This window comes from Castor canadensis, chromosome 14 (assembly GCF_047511655.1).
Source record: "Castor canadensis chromosome 14, mCasCan1.hap1v2, whole genome shotgun sequence".
Lineage (NCBI taxonomy): Eukaryota > Metazoa > Chordata > Mammalia > Rodentia > Castoridae > Castor > Castor canadensis.
In genome coordinates this window covers 106,826,340-106,841,508 of record NC_133399.1, presented here as the reverse complement: position 1 = coordinate 106,841,508, position 15,169 = coordinate 106,826,340, and the positions used below count along the sequence as shown (strand labels likewise).

At 42.4% G+C, this 15,169-nt stretch overlaps 1 protein-coding gene across 3 annotated transcripts in view; it reads right to left on the bottom strand.

The window, feature by feature from the left end:
• The window catches only part of Extl3 (exostosin like glycosyltransferase 3), a 126,259-nt gene that overhangs the window by 84,544 nt on the left and 26,546 nt on the right, over positions 1-15,169 (bottom strand). Inside the window, exon 2 of one of the 3 annotated variants that reach the window (XM_074055247.1) lies at positions 10,915-11,199. The exons of the other annotated variants lie outside the window; for them this stretch is intronic. The gene's annotated coding sequence lies outside the window, so the exon portion shown is untranslated. The remainder of the gene's footprint in view (positions 1-10,914; positions 11,200-15,169) is intronic. 3 annotated transcript variants of the gene reach the window in all.

The following is a 15,169-nucleotide window of genomic DNA, read 5'->3' as shown; positions in this document are numbered from 1 at the left end:
ATATGAAAATGTTCAACACGCCCGATCATCAGGGAAATGCAAGTTAAAACTGCAATGAGATGCCACCACATCTGTTACAATGGCTTTTATCAAAGACAAAAGATGACAAGTGTTGGTGAGGATGTGAAGAAACCCTTGTTCTCTGCTGATAGGAATTTGTACTAGTACAACCACTGTGGAAAACAGCATGAGGGTTCTCAAAAACTAACAATTCAGCTACCTTGGTATTCCGCAACCCCACTTTGAAGAGACACTTGTACTCTCTCATTCACTCCAGCACAATTCGGATGAGCCAAGACCTGTAAGAAACTCACCCACATATTGCTGTCCCCTGATGGATGCACACACACACAGAATACTATTCAGTCTTAAAAAGAGAGAAGGACATCTTGTCATTTGTGACAACGTATGTAAACCTAAAGAACACTATGCAAAGTGAAATAAACCAGGCACAGAAAGATAAGCAAGCACTGCATATCACTTACAGTAGAATCTCAGTCAGTCAAACTCAACAGAGGCAGAGAGCAGAATGAAGGTTGCCAGTGGCTGGGGACTGGGGGCTGAGGCAAGGTCAAAGGGTACAGAGCTGCCATTAGGATGAACAAATTCAGATATATTGTACAACTTGGTGACTGTAATTAAGGATGTAATGTATATTTGAAAACTGATGAGAGAGGTTTTTTTTTTTTGTAACAGAGTCTTCTATGTCACCCAAGCTGGCCTTGAACTCAAAACCTCCTGCCTCAGCCTCCCAGTGCTGTAATTACAGACATAAATCAGCATACCTGGCTAAGAGTAGATTTTAAATGTTCACAACACATACATACACAAATAAGTGAGGTGATGAATATGTTAATTAGCCTGAATCATTTTATAACATATACAGATACAGAAATGTTATGTATAATGTAATTATATACATTTTTGTCAATTCTACCTCAATTAAGCTGGGGTAAAAAAGGAATGGGGGAGCAGGGCATGGTTACACACAGCTGTAGTCCCAGCACTGGGGAGGCTGAGGCAGTTAAGATCTCTTGAATTCAGGATCTGCAGACCAACTTGGCAACACAGCAACAGCCCATCTCATAAAACACACACACACAGAAGGAGACATTTCTCCGATGACTCCGATCTGACTTTTGACATTTGTGAATATTTTAAATGGGGGAAACCAAAAACAAATTGACAATACTGGAGGAAATTTCTAGAATGGTAAAGGAGCAGAAAGAAATGAACCTAACTTATACTTGAAATGAGTAAGGAAGGAGGGGAGGAGAACTAACCCAGATAACTTTTGTACTTGGTATTTTGTTCTTCATGCAATCTAAAATCAAAAAGACCAAATATTAAACTACAGCTTGCTTTTCAAAAAATAATGCTGCCTTCTCTAAGCTGCTGTAAATGTTTTGATTTTTACTATTAAATGCCCCAATTGGGTTAAATCAATAATTACCAATTTTGTTTTATTCTATTAAAGACTTCTCGAAGCAAGAACTTAAATTGCCTCTTGAAATTGAATAACCGGAGGAGTGTTCTAATCCAAGGGAATCTTTTCAAATATTTTTACTGGTGTGAAACAGTTATACAGGGGGTTCATAGCAACATCTCCACATGTGTTCACAATGTATCTAGGTTAGGTTCCTCCTCCAACCCTGGCAATCTTGTATCGCTTGTATGATGTTATTGGAGAACGTTAATGCTTCAATTTGGGCTCCTAGTGAAACATACCTGGACATTCTTGATGGGCAGCTAGTATATAAAATGTACCTTTGGTCTGAGCACAGTATAATTCTGCATTAATTTAATCAATGTACTATTCTGTTCCTTTGTGGCTCTTTCTGCACACAAAGGTGGAAAGGCCACTGCTGGTCCCAGGCAAATACACATGGGACCTACAGTTGGTATAAGGGAGGCAGCCCATGAAAGCAAGAGCTACATTGTCTGTGATGCCTGGGATCTGAGCCCCTGGTATTTCCATTTTATCATTTCTAACACATACACCGCAGGAGGGCGGCCCCATTGTACAAGTTCCAGGGAAGAGGTCAACCTGTTAGGTAAGTTAGAAGAAACCATGCTCTGCCCTTCTCCCCGTGCTTGCTCTCATTGGGAAGCCAGGAAACTTCCTCCACTCAGGATGGTTTCCACCCTTCCCTCTACCCACCATACTATAGTTTGGATGCTCAATGTCTCCTAACGGCCCATGTATTAAAGGCTTGGTCCCCAGAGTGGTGCTGCTGCTGGGAGGTGCTGTGGATCCATAAGGACACTGCCTGGAGGTGGGAAGCTCTTAGGTAATTGGCACGCCTCCAGAAGAGGACCCCAGCCCCGTCCTCTTTCTTTTGCTCCCCACCATTACATCCAAAATGCCCACTAGAGGCCTTCGGCAACAGGCCCCCCTGATCATGTGGGACCTAAAACTGTGAAGGAAAATAACCTCTTTCTCTTTATAATTATCTCAGGTATTTTGTTATAGTAACGGAGAACTGACTAACACACTCCACTCATTTTCCCTTTCTCGTGGGAAAGTACTGTTTCTATAATCTATGAGACCAAGCATAGGGTCACATACACTCACCACTCAGGCTCCTTTGAGTTCCCCTTTGGGAGGTGTCAGCCCCAGGGCCACCTACATTCTTCTCTCCTCCTTGCAGAGAAGAGGCCCCTTGAACATACAGGCCTTTAGGGGATAGTCAACATCCCAGCTACGCATGAGTGGGCAGAGGGAAGGGTGGAAGCTGTGTCTTGAGAAGAAAAAGTTTCCTAGGTTCCTGAAGAATGCAAACCTGGTACAGCAGTGTCTAGTGACTTTGCCTGTGTTGAAGGGAAACTTGTGTTCAGGGGGAAAGCTCAATTTATGAAGAAATGAGCTTTGGGTCCAAGCCATGTTCTCCACAGCATTTTTAGCAGCACTAAAGATGGTATTTTCATCCCAGTCTGACTCCTCTGAACAGAGCATTTGATTCAGGACTCAGAAAAGGAGAAGACAGGAAGGACCCCTCAGAACCCCAGCAGTATTTCACTGATCTTTGGAAGCCAGGGCCTCTCATGGCGCTTACTCTCTTACAAGCCCTCCATAAATTTCTGTTGTCTTGAACTCAGAGTGTGAGGTACACAGGCGTACAGCTGCTCACAGCTATTCTTGGGGTTGTTGTTTTTTTGTAACTGTAGAAAGTGATTTTTGAAGTTTTTCCTCTTTGTCAGAGGGCTCTGAGGCTCCAAGGAAGCAGGCTTTGGTGAACAGAAGAGAAAAAGCTGTGTCTTTGTGCTTTGCTACCATTGCTTTGCCAGGGAGTGACATCCCAGGGGAGCTGTCAAACAAACTGATGGCACTGCTAGCAAAAAAGGGACAGAAACACAGTTTTTAGCAATAATGATCAAAGGTTGTTTGAAATTTTCCTTTATCCTTGAAATGCCTTGTGTTGGTTGCTGCACATCTATTCATTGCTGCTCATCCATCTAGAGCGAGTCATTTCTTTATGGCTCTGTACCCAGAAGTTGCAGTGCTTAGAGACACGGTCAGAGACAAAGGCCCCCAGGCACAGTGGAAGGGCCAGAAGGTAAACAGCCACTCCAAAGAATTGGGAGATCTTTAAAAAATAATAAAAGCAGAGGGAGCAACAAGCATTCATCTCTTCCAAAGGGCCTTTGGGTTTTGAAAGTGGGCCCCATATCCTTTTAAGATTCTACCATAACCATCCCTGGTAACCTTGTTCCCTTTTCACCCATTCCTATGATCTCTTCCATCAATTTCCTTCATTAAGTGCCCCCTTCTTTCTGGAATGTTCAATGTCTCTACCACCTCCTTCACCTTAGCCTGTGAACATGCATAAGTCTCCTACATGCCAGAAATCTGCCACTGCCCTCAAATGCCCACACTCTCTCTCATTCCCTCTGCAGCCAGTGAAGAGCTTCGTCCAATGCTCCCCAAAGTGTGGTCTGCAGACCAGAAGCCTCAGCACTGCATGTGTGAAATGCAGGTCTCAGATCAGGCCAGACCTGCTGAATCCAAACCTCTGTGGGCAGGGCTCCAAGGATCTGCATTGCAACACAGACCCCAGATGATTCTTGGGCATCCTGGAGTCTGAGAAGCACCATCAACACCACACATCCTGCTCCCTCATCACTTTGGGTTTTCTTCCTCTTTCCCTTCAACGTTTATATTCCTAGGGCTCTATCCTGGGCTTTGGTCTTCTTAATATTCTTTTTTTCTAAGCAAACTGAGCCACTGAAGACTGATTTGGCAAGTTGTCTATACCTGTGATTCTCAATTTCATGATTCTATCCCCAGCCATTGGAATGTCCAGTTACTTTCCGGACTTTTCTACCAAAATTTTGCAATTTTCTAATTCAATATAAGCTCAATGTATCCTAGAGTCACTAGGCATCTGTGTTGATAATCTTGAGCTGCGTGGTGGCACTGCCAACCACCTGGCTGCTGCTACCCTGGGATCCAGTCACTCGCCCCTGCATTCAGGTTTCCCAGTTCATGGACAGAAGCTCCCACTCTGAAGTGTGGTCTGTAGATGAGAGTTCTTCAAGGTTGTGGAACTACCCTCACAAGTTTATTTCTCACAGTATTAGTGAAATGTATGTTGTTGAGATGCTCCTGGTATGGGTGAATCATTTTCAAATCCACTCTAACATTTGGATTTCCCCAAACCTTTGAATCCCTTCCTCTACACTAAACCAAGGCATTTCCAGTTAGCTCACAGTGGGCCACTTGTCCGTTTACCTTTTAGCCAACCAAACAAGCAAACTAAACTGTTAGGGCCCTTTCTAAGTTCCTGGACTGTAATATTAAATGAAACCCATGTCACTAAATTCAGCCTGATTTAACCTTATCTTCCCAAACCATTATCTCACATCCTTGGTATCCATTCCCACACATGCTCCCCAAATCTGTCTGTACAAGTTACAAAACTCAAGTAGTTCTATAGGATGTGGTGTACCTCCCTCAGGAGATCCGGGACCTCACCTTTAGGGGTCTGCTGAGATTTGAGTCTAGTGAGAGGTCTAGAAGAAAAGAGGGTTTGTTTGAGTGGGGCCTGAGGAGAAGTAGCATCATCTAACATGGCAACTGTCACAGAGGAGGTCATTACAGTTTTTTCAGGCAATGCAGGTGTTATGGTATGGACCTGCAATGTCCCCAAAGATTCATGTGTTGAAGGCTTGGATGGTGACTGGTTCATGAGGGCACTAACCTCTTCAGTGGACTAACCCATCGATGAGATCAAAGCTGAATGGCCTAGCAGAAGGTGGAGCTAATTAGAGGAAGTAGGTCACTGCCTTTTGAGGGTAAATCTCATTTGTACCTGCCTCCTCGGCTTCCTGGCCATCAGGAGATGAAGTCTCTGTGCTATATGCTCCTACCACCATGTTATTCTGCCTCACCCAGGCCCAGAAATACTAATACCAGCCCACGATGGAATGAAACCTCTAAAACCACGAGCTAAAATAAAACTTTCTTCCTGTTTTTCTCAGGTATTTTGTCACAGTGATAGAAAGCTGACACAACAGGATTAATTCCCTCAGAGGTAGAAAGGCCTGTAGCAACTGGGGTGGAACACTTCACTAGGGTGGAGAGGCCACTTCTGCTAGGGGTGGGAGGCCAAATCCACTGACAGTAGGAAGATTTCCACTAGAAAAGAAGACATGAGAATTTAGGGGCTCAAGGTCCCCAGCTTCACCTGGGTATACCTATGTCCCCATACCAACTTACAGGATTCCATTCTTTCCCAGTCAACGTACTCCCAATCAGTGTCCTTGCTGAGCCCTCTGCAAGGCTAGGAGTTCAACTTGCATTGTAATTCAGCAGTTGCAGGAGGCTCTAAATTTGATTCTCAGCAATTTCAGCCCTATGGTTGCATTAGATACAGGTCTCCAGGGTACACATACAAGCTTCTAGGTCATTTACAAGGTACTTCAGCAGGGAATTTAAATTTCAGAGCCCATGCTTGTCTTTTACCACTTTGTCCAGTGGTATCAGAAGCAACCAATCAACATGACTGCATCTGTTAGTTTTCTGAAAATGTGTATCATATACACAGTTACTTAGCTCTTGTTTCTTGTAAGTGGTTGATTAGGAGCACCCAATGCAGTATTTTGTGTATCTCTATAAACAGCCCAGGCTACACACTGTCATTGCTCTCTTTACTACTAGAAATAGTCATTAGCATCTTTAAAACCTAATCATATCAAAAAGGAAATTCTAGAAACCCCAGAACCAATTCAGAAAATTCACTCTTAAAATTTTGTTCCTTTGCAACTGGTCTGAAAATCCCCATTAGTTAGGGTTTTCCAGACAAACAGAACCAAAAGGGGAAAGAAAGAGGGAGAGAGAAGGGGGTAAGACAGAGAGAGAGAAAGAGAGAAGGAGGGAGGGAGGGAGAATGATTTATGAGGAATTGGCTCATGTGATTATCAAGGTTGAGTCCTATAATGCACCCTCTGCAAGTAGAGACCCAGGAAAGCCAATGGTATAGTTCAGTTCACATACAAAGACCTGAGAACCAAGAAAGCCCATGGTACAAATCCCAGACTGAGGGCCCAAGATGAGATGAAATATGCTAGTTTGAGTAGGCAGGTAGGAAACACAAAGGGCAGATTCCTCCTTCTCCCCCTTGAGTTCTACTTGGACTTTCAGCAGATTGCATGATACCACCCACATTGAGAAATGTGATCTACTTTACAGAACCCACTGACTGAAATGCTAATCTCATACAGAAACACCTTCACAGACACACCAAGAAATAATATTTAGGGGCTGGGAGTGTAGTTCAGTGCCTACAAATCATGAGAACCTGGGTTCAATCCCCAGCACCACAAAAAAAAGAGAAAGAACATTTAATCTGAGGACCCAAAAGCTAATCAAGTGAATACATAAAACTATCACAAAGACATATGACCAAACTAATTGAGGCTAATATTCACAATATGATGAAAAAATCTGCTGACTGGAGAAATGTTATCGGCATGGCTTTGAGGTCCTCTAGGATTACAGTACGTGAACTTTCCAGCTCTTAGATTGGTTTCAAAATGTGTGCATCACCCCCAAATAACTTAGCTGCAAGCATACTCATCAGTGGTGCTCAGACTTAAACAAACACAAGAACCCCTAAAGGGCCTGTTACAGTATACATGTCCTGGCCCCACCCTGTGTTTCTGATTTGACAGGACTGGGGTGGGACCTGAGGTGCTGTATTTCTAACAAATTCCCATGTGCTGCTGCTGCTGCTGACCAAGGGACTGCACTTCAGGAACCATAAGTTCAAGAGTATAATTGCTACACCTGACAATCTTTGCCAAGAGAGACTAATCTGTCTTAAGAAAACCATACTGTAAGGAAAGTAAATAATTATTACAATTACACATTTCAACCACCTCCGCCTTCTCCATGCTAGTTAAAGGAGAAAAACATCCACTGAGCTAGTAAGTGCTCAAGGTTGGAAAAAGCAGGAAGAATACAGGTTCTAATACTCTAACTTGTCTTCATCTCTGAAGACACCCTGCCACAGAGGCAGAATGCATGCTACAATAAAGAAATCACACCCAGAGCTCCTATTCTCCTGAGGCTCCTTCTCCTTATGAACCAGAGCCAGTGGAAGGCAGCATTTTAGTAACTGCTCCTTTATCCTGATTCAGTGACTAAAGTGTAACATGGGTGATGTGTAGTAGAGGAGTACTGTCAGGAAAGGGACTGAGACTTTGCTCTCATCCTATTCCCTTACATTTCTAAAAGTCAAAATAATAAAAAGAAGGAAGCAATGGGATGATTAGTTTTATCTGTTAACTTGAATGAGCTATGGGCTACCCAGGCATTTGGTCAAACATTATTCTGGATGTGCCAGTAAGGTACTTTTGCATGAGATTAACATTTGCATCCATAGAAGAGTAAAGCAGATTTTCTCCCCTAATGTGGGTGGGCCTTATCCAATCAACTAAAGACCCAAACAAAACAAAGGGCTGAGTGAGGGGGAGTACCTCTTGTCAGAACTAGGACACTGGCTTTTTTCTGCCTTCAGACTCAGACTGAAACATTGGCCCTTTTGAGTCTTGAGCTTGCTATCGTTCCAAATGGAACTTGTATTACTGCTCTTCTGGGCCCCCAGCCTGCCAACTGCAGGTCTTTGAACCTGTCAGCCTACATTATTATGTGAGCCAATCCCTTACCAAAAAAAACAAAAAAACATCTATTTTCTCTCTCTCTGTCTCTCTGTGTGTGTGTGTGTGTGTGTGTGTATGTGTTTCAGTGTATATGTGCACTCACATATTGATTCTGTCTCTCTGGAGAACCCTAATTCAACACTAAACAAAAATTTCCTTCTAAATCACCTGTTCTCTGCTTTAATAGCTACGTCACTAATAATCAGCACTGTTCCTAGCAGCCTCTCCCAGAGTCCCTTTAGAGGACTCTGAAACTTGGTGGCTCAGCTCAGGGATTCAGATTCAAAGACTCACTGGTGATGTCAGCCCTCTTGTTCTGTTAGTCCTAAAAGTGAAGTCAGGGTTGAGGCGCTGTAGAAGGGGACCACATGCCGATTGAGACATGCATTATAGTATGTTGGGTAACACTGAGTTTTCTCTGCAATTATCTACAAGTAGAGGAGTTAGAGACAATTTCCAAAGCAGAAATGGCAAATGCAGTCACTATGATTTGTGTGGATTCCATTCTCTCTCTGTCCTTTGTCTTGATTCTTATTTGTGCCACAATAAAATGATAGCGTTTCTCCTCTCAATTTCCTCTAATTTTGTACAACACACATATTTACCCCTTCTCAAACTGCTGAAAGCTTTCAGTCCTGCTTCTGAAGGTGAAGAGGCTATGGAAGGCACATCAATTTAATAATATTTACATAGTGTAATACATAGGATAACTCGAAAGAAGCATCTGATAGACAAGAAACACCAGACAAGCTGTTTAATGCCAACTTTAAGTACTGATGTAAATAACTGCTGAATTATTTCATTAAAAAACAAAAGTGTTCTGACTGGATTCAATTCCCAAGCACAAAAAAAACAAAAAAGTGTTCCTTGGCCTTTGTGCATGTAACTATTGGAATAAAATTAGGATACTTTCCTTAGAGTTAGTGGAGTACAAATTGAAAAAACTCCAGGATGCTTTTCTGAGTAAGAGAGCTACACAGGAGCCTCAGAGATTCTGCTTTTATGGAAGGAAACAGGGCTGTGCCCACCCACCAAGCATGGGGAAAGTTATGAACGAGTCCTCCATACTGTAGTGATATGCTGGGTCTGGCTTTATGAATCTGGGTCAAAATACTGCAAATATTAATGACAGCTCCCACTTAGTGAGTAATAACGACTACACTAATAGCTAGCCACTCTGGGAAGAAAGTATTTTAAGTGCCCTGCCCAAAGTTACATGATAAAAGTAGCATAAATGGATCTCACTTCTGATTCCAAAGCCTGGTGCTCTTAACTACAAAGCAGTTCTGCATCCTAAAGTGTTAGAAATGGGTAATCTTAAAAAAAATGTCTCCAGTCAGGACTATGCAAGCTAAAGAGAAGTTAAAAGCCTAAGCTATCAGTCCAATGAGGATGATGGCCCCTTGGCCAGAAATCCTACAGTAACAGTACCAGTATCAGAGGCAGGGGCTAACAAGGTCTCCTCCCAGATCATACTGTAGTCTGTAACTCTTGAGTGCTCTAGCCAACTTGGCCTCCTTCTTGGCCCATGGTTACTAGCTTGCCATTCTTGGCCTGCTGAGTTCAGTTCAACAAGAATCCCCCCATCCTTGATACCTAACCAAGTTATTAATTTTCCATCCACTGACCCCTGTACCCTGCCCATTGGCCACAAACACTGATCTGGCCATGTTGTATTCAGAGCTGTCATGACCCCTATTACAACAATCTCAAAAAACCTTCCCTGCCTACTTAATTTTTCAGTGTAGGTTTTCTGTCTCAGGACCCAGAAGCTCTATATCTTCTCATCCTTGCAGCCCAAAGTATCTGGTAACTGGGTCACCAAACTGAAGAAATCCAGTTCAAAGGAACAGTCCAGGATGCTTGGCTGTGAGGCCTTTATGCAAGCTGAGAAGATACACCAGAGCTGAAGGGGACAGAGAGAACCAGAATCCAATTTCAAGAAAGAAAAAAGCCTCTAGCCTCTGATGAACTGAGTACAAGACCCCTCTCCTCTCCCACTCAAGGGCCCATCAAAATGATGAAAAAGTACTTTGAAAAAGAATGAAATGGTAACATCAGTACACAAAATAAGAAAGGCTGCCATGTGTAGCCTAGACATCTTAAGAATGCAGAATGCTTAGAGGCAAAAAGCATTAGGATGAGATTGACAAAGAACAAGCCCAAGGAAACTATGACCCAAATGCCACAGGGAAGGCCAGGTCCTGAAAAGAAGTCCACAGAAGCTTCGAACTGGATGGCAAGAGATAGCAGGGCACCACAGCCCATGAGGAAAGTAGTGAACAGCACTCTGAGCAGTCAGAAATGTTGGGCCCTCCAGGGTTTCCATCAAAACACATTCATTTTTTGCCCTCCAGCTAACTCTGGAAAAATTGATCCAGAAAAGAACTTTCGTTCTTTTTTTGATCAGTAATTAAGGTATGATTACAGGGGACGTACAAAAGTAAAGACTGAGTTGTGATCTGGAAGTAAAACTTTCAGAATAAAGAGAAAAACAATGAAGATAGGAGAGAAAAATAGGCTCATGGTTTTCAGTCCCAAGCAGTCCAATTTCCTCTAAGAAATTCCAAAAGGAGAAAAATCAGGAAGGTAAGGTGTCACAGTTTGAGCATTAATGTCCTCCAAGTAGTGCAGTGCAACACTCCAGTGCAGCAGTGTTCAGAGGCGGGAGGACTCTGAACTCACCAATGGATTAATCCACAGATGGGCTATTAGGAGGTGGTGGGAGCTTTGCAAGGAGGTGAGGCCTACCTGGAGGAAGTCCGTCACTGCAGGCTGTGTCTTCAGAGGGTTGATTTTTTACCCACCCCTTTCTTGCTCACTCTCTTTCTGGAGGCCATGGAGTAAGCAGCCATGCTCCACCACGGGATCCCCACCATGATGTTCTGTCTCACCACATGCCCGGAAACACTAGATTCAAGTAACCATGGACTGAAACCGCTGAAACTGTGAGCCAAAAGAAACCTTTCCTCCTTTAAGTTGAGTTTCTTGGGTATATTGTCACGGTGATGAAAAGCTAACACAGAAGTAATTATCCTAAAACATAAGAGAAAACAGGAATATTTTTAACTGGGTTTTAAAGTTAGTAATCATTCAAAAACATCATACAGAGACCTCTAAAAACTCAAAACAGTTTACAACAACTCAAACTCAAAATACATGAAACCCAGAAAGAGGACGACGCCGCTCATATGCAACCAGAGGTAACTTGACAAATGACATTCTTGCTTTCCTTCTGCAGGTCACCTATCACCTTTCTGTCCTGCAGGTGATTGGGAGATCTGTTACCAGACTCAAACTCTGACTCTGGGCTATGTCTTTCCTTTAAGCCCAGTTCTGCACGGATTCTTCCCTTTTTGTCATACTTTTGGGGTTTGGTTTTCTATAAAACCTATTTATTCAGAAAACTCTCGGGAAACTTTCCTTGCTAATGCCTTAAGAGTTCCTGATTCTCTTTCAATGCTCATCATTATTTTAAATAGGTCAGTTACAATTTTGTAAGTGAACAAGATGCAGTACACTTCTCTATTCAGAATGGTGTACTGTATTGTATCAAATTACTATAGACCAGTGGTACAGGTTCCCCAGAAACAAGAACACCTGCCCTGAGGGCCGGAAAAACAATCAAGGGACAGGTTCCTCAGGATGACAGTCACTGAGTAGCAGAAGCAGCAGTAGAACCCTCATCCTGACTCCAACTACTATGACTGAATCATATCCCTCCCCAAATTCTTATGTTGAAACCAGAACCACACCACCCCCGCCCAGTGGGACTGTAGTTAGAGACAGGACTCTTAGTAGTTAAAAAGTTAAATGAAGTCACAGGGTCATGTCCTAGTCCGATAGGATTGGTGGTAACTGGTGGCTTTATAAGAAGGGCATGGGTGTCTCCTCTCTCCGGACACATCAAAGCCTTGTGAGCACATGAGAGGCAGTCACCTGCAAGCCAGTAAAAGGTCCCTCACCAGACTCAACATGCTGGTACCCTGACCTCAGATCTCCAGCCTCCAGAACTGTGAGGGAATAAATTGATTTTCTTGTTGTTATTTGATTGGTTGGTGCTGGGTTTTTTTTTGCAGTACTGAGGTTTAAATTCAGGGTCTAGCACTTGTTAGATGCACAACTCCACCACCTGAATCATGCCCCAGCCCGTTTCAGCTTTAGTTATTTTTCAGATAAGCTTTAATGCTTTTTGCCTGGGGTGGCCTTCAGACCATGATCCTCCCACATCGCTGGGATTACAGGTATGCACAGCACACACCATGCCTAGCCCCTAAAGTCTGTTCATTAAGCCTCCCACCTGTGATATTTTGTTATGGCAGCCCAAGCAGACTAAGATACCCACCCACTTCTCTTTGCTCATTCCCTTCTCGTGGTCCATCAAGTCTGTTCTCACCACTGGTCACTTCATCTCAGATAAAGCAAGTGCCATGGCCCACTTATCCTTTTAAAAGGATAAGGAGACAGCAATACTCTCTCATTCATTTTCTTCCTCCTGTCCCAGGAGCCTAAGCACATCAGTACTCCTGTCCACTGTGTACTCAAAGTCCTGAGTCCACATTTTTAGGTGTAGGGAGGAGCTAGAGATCAAGAATCCCAGTCCTGGGACCAGCCTGAACCAGCAGCTTCCTCACCCCTGTGACAGAGAGGGAAAAAAAAAGATAACTAGGGTTTCTTCCCCAAACTGTTCTGCTGAGGGAGATCTGGGAGCTCAGCCTAGCAAAGTAGGAGATTAGGGTCTTCAAAGAACCATGGTCTTCCATCAGGAGTTTGTGATCACGTTCCACTTGGTATGAGGGCACCAACAGTCTGCAGAGAATCAACATCAGACCTGCCTGAGATCTTCCTGTGACAGGGGAGAGGGTTCATCTTCCCCCAACAGTCCTCCTGTCTCACAGAAGAGTGCACCCACCCTACACCCATCCTAACCTTAAAACCAAACCCAATCCCAATGTGGTTGCTGAAGCAAACAGAGACTGCAAGGGCTGACACGAACAAGCACTGGAAGAGACCTTGTAGAGTTGCAAGATGATAGGGCATTAAGGTGATTTTGTGGTGCTTGGAATAAAAATAATCTGATGAAAGATCTGGGTAGATTTTTGACCCAGAATGAGTTCAAAGGATTAAGTGTTGTAACAAAAATTTTTCCATTCCCATCTTAGTCTGATTTCTGTTGCTATAACAAGATACTGGAGGGTTGGTAATGTATAGAAAAAAGATTATTTGGCTCACAATTTGGGAAGTTGAAGTCTAGATCAAGCAAACCCATCAGTTCAGCCTCTGGTGAAGACTTTCTGGTTATATTACAACATGGCAGATGATGGCATAGTAGGGCACGCGTGAGGAGAGGTCACATGGTGAAACAGGAAACCAGAGACAGATTCAGGGACCAGCTCCCGCTTTTTGTAACAACTTGCTCTTTCAGGAACTAACCAGTGTTCTGCAACAACTACATTAACCTCCTTTGAGTATGGTGCCTTCAGTGATCTACCTTCCACTGGGCCCCAGCTCTTAAGGTTTTCACACCACCACCAAACTGCAGACCAAGCTTCCAACAAATGAGCCCTTGGGAGGCACACTGAATCCATATTCAAACCACAGCAATTACTATCTACTTTTTATATGAGCAAGTTCCTCTGTACCTTCATCAGGAAATGGAATTGATGCTGAACATTGACCCATTCTAGCAGTAAGAGCCAAACCTAAACAAATAAAAAGCCCAACTCTCTCAACTCTCTCGTTCAGAGACAATTCCACTAAGATGTAACTTTATACTTGCTAAGGGTTTATTAACTTGAAATACAGTTTTGACCAATTGTCAAATACTTGATGATAATTACTAATGATGATAACTCCATCAGAAGAAATTATGGAACAATTATTCAGTGGTCACAGGACTTAAGGTCCCAGGAAATAAAAATAATAGTATCAATTTTCAAACATTCTTTTTATGACAGTTTAATAGGGTGACCAGCCATAAACTTTCAAGGATAAAAATACATATAAAAGAAGTCTGCAGGTGGAATGGAACCTCAAATGCATTCATGCCTACAAACAAAATGATATAAAAATTTCTGATTATTTATTTATTATTTCATTTATTTCTTTTTTTATTTTGGTGGCACTGGGGTTTGAACTCAGGGCCTTATGCTTGCTAGGCAGGTACTCTTACCAGTTGAGTCATCAACTCCATCAGCCCTGTTTTGTGCTGGGTATATTTCAAGATAGGGTCTCACAGATTATTTGCCCAGGCTGGCCTCAAACTGTAATCCTCCTGATTTCAGCCTCCCAAGTAGCTAGGGTTATAGGCATAAGCGAATGGTGCCCAGCTAAAGTTTCTGATGTTTAAAAAAGAGCTTGTTCATGTAACATTTCAGTAAATAAACACTATCAAGTTATTTTGCATACATAAAAATTATGCAACATATTTTTGTGCCTGTGTGTCACACACACAGATGCATCCACTATCTATCTATATACATATTAACACTTCATAGTTTATACATATTTATATTTTATATTACATTGTATATATGCCTATGTTTATATATTATTTTATATATTACATATTGTGTAATATATACTATATGCATATATAATTTATAGAAAGTATAGCCCTAACACAAATATGCATGCACTATATATATGTATATTTACATACATCCCAACATGTATCATATTGAAGCTTCAGATCAGGGTATGAGTATATATGCTCAACATGTATGAGTATGTATATAGATAGATATGCAGGCATTTATATTTATAAGGCCTTATGTTGTATATAACTACATGACATATTGCACATGTAGTTATATATATTTTATATATATATACACATATATATATAATGTGTGTGTGTGTATGTATTGGACAACCTTACTTTTTGTGTGTATGTGTAACTGGGATTTGAATTCAGGACCTCACATTAACTAGGCAGTCTCTCTACCACTTGAGCTACTCCATCAGCCCTTTTTGTGTTGGGTTTTTGAGAAAGGGTTTTTGCAAA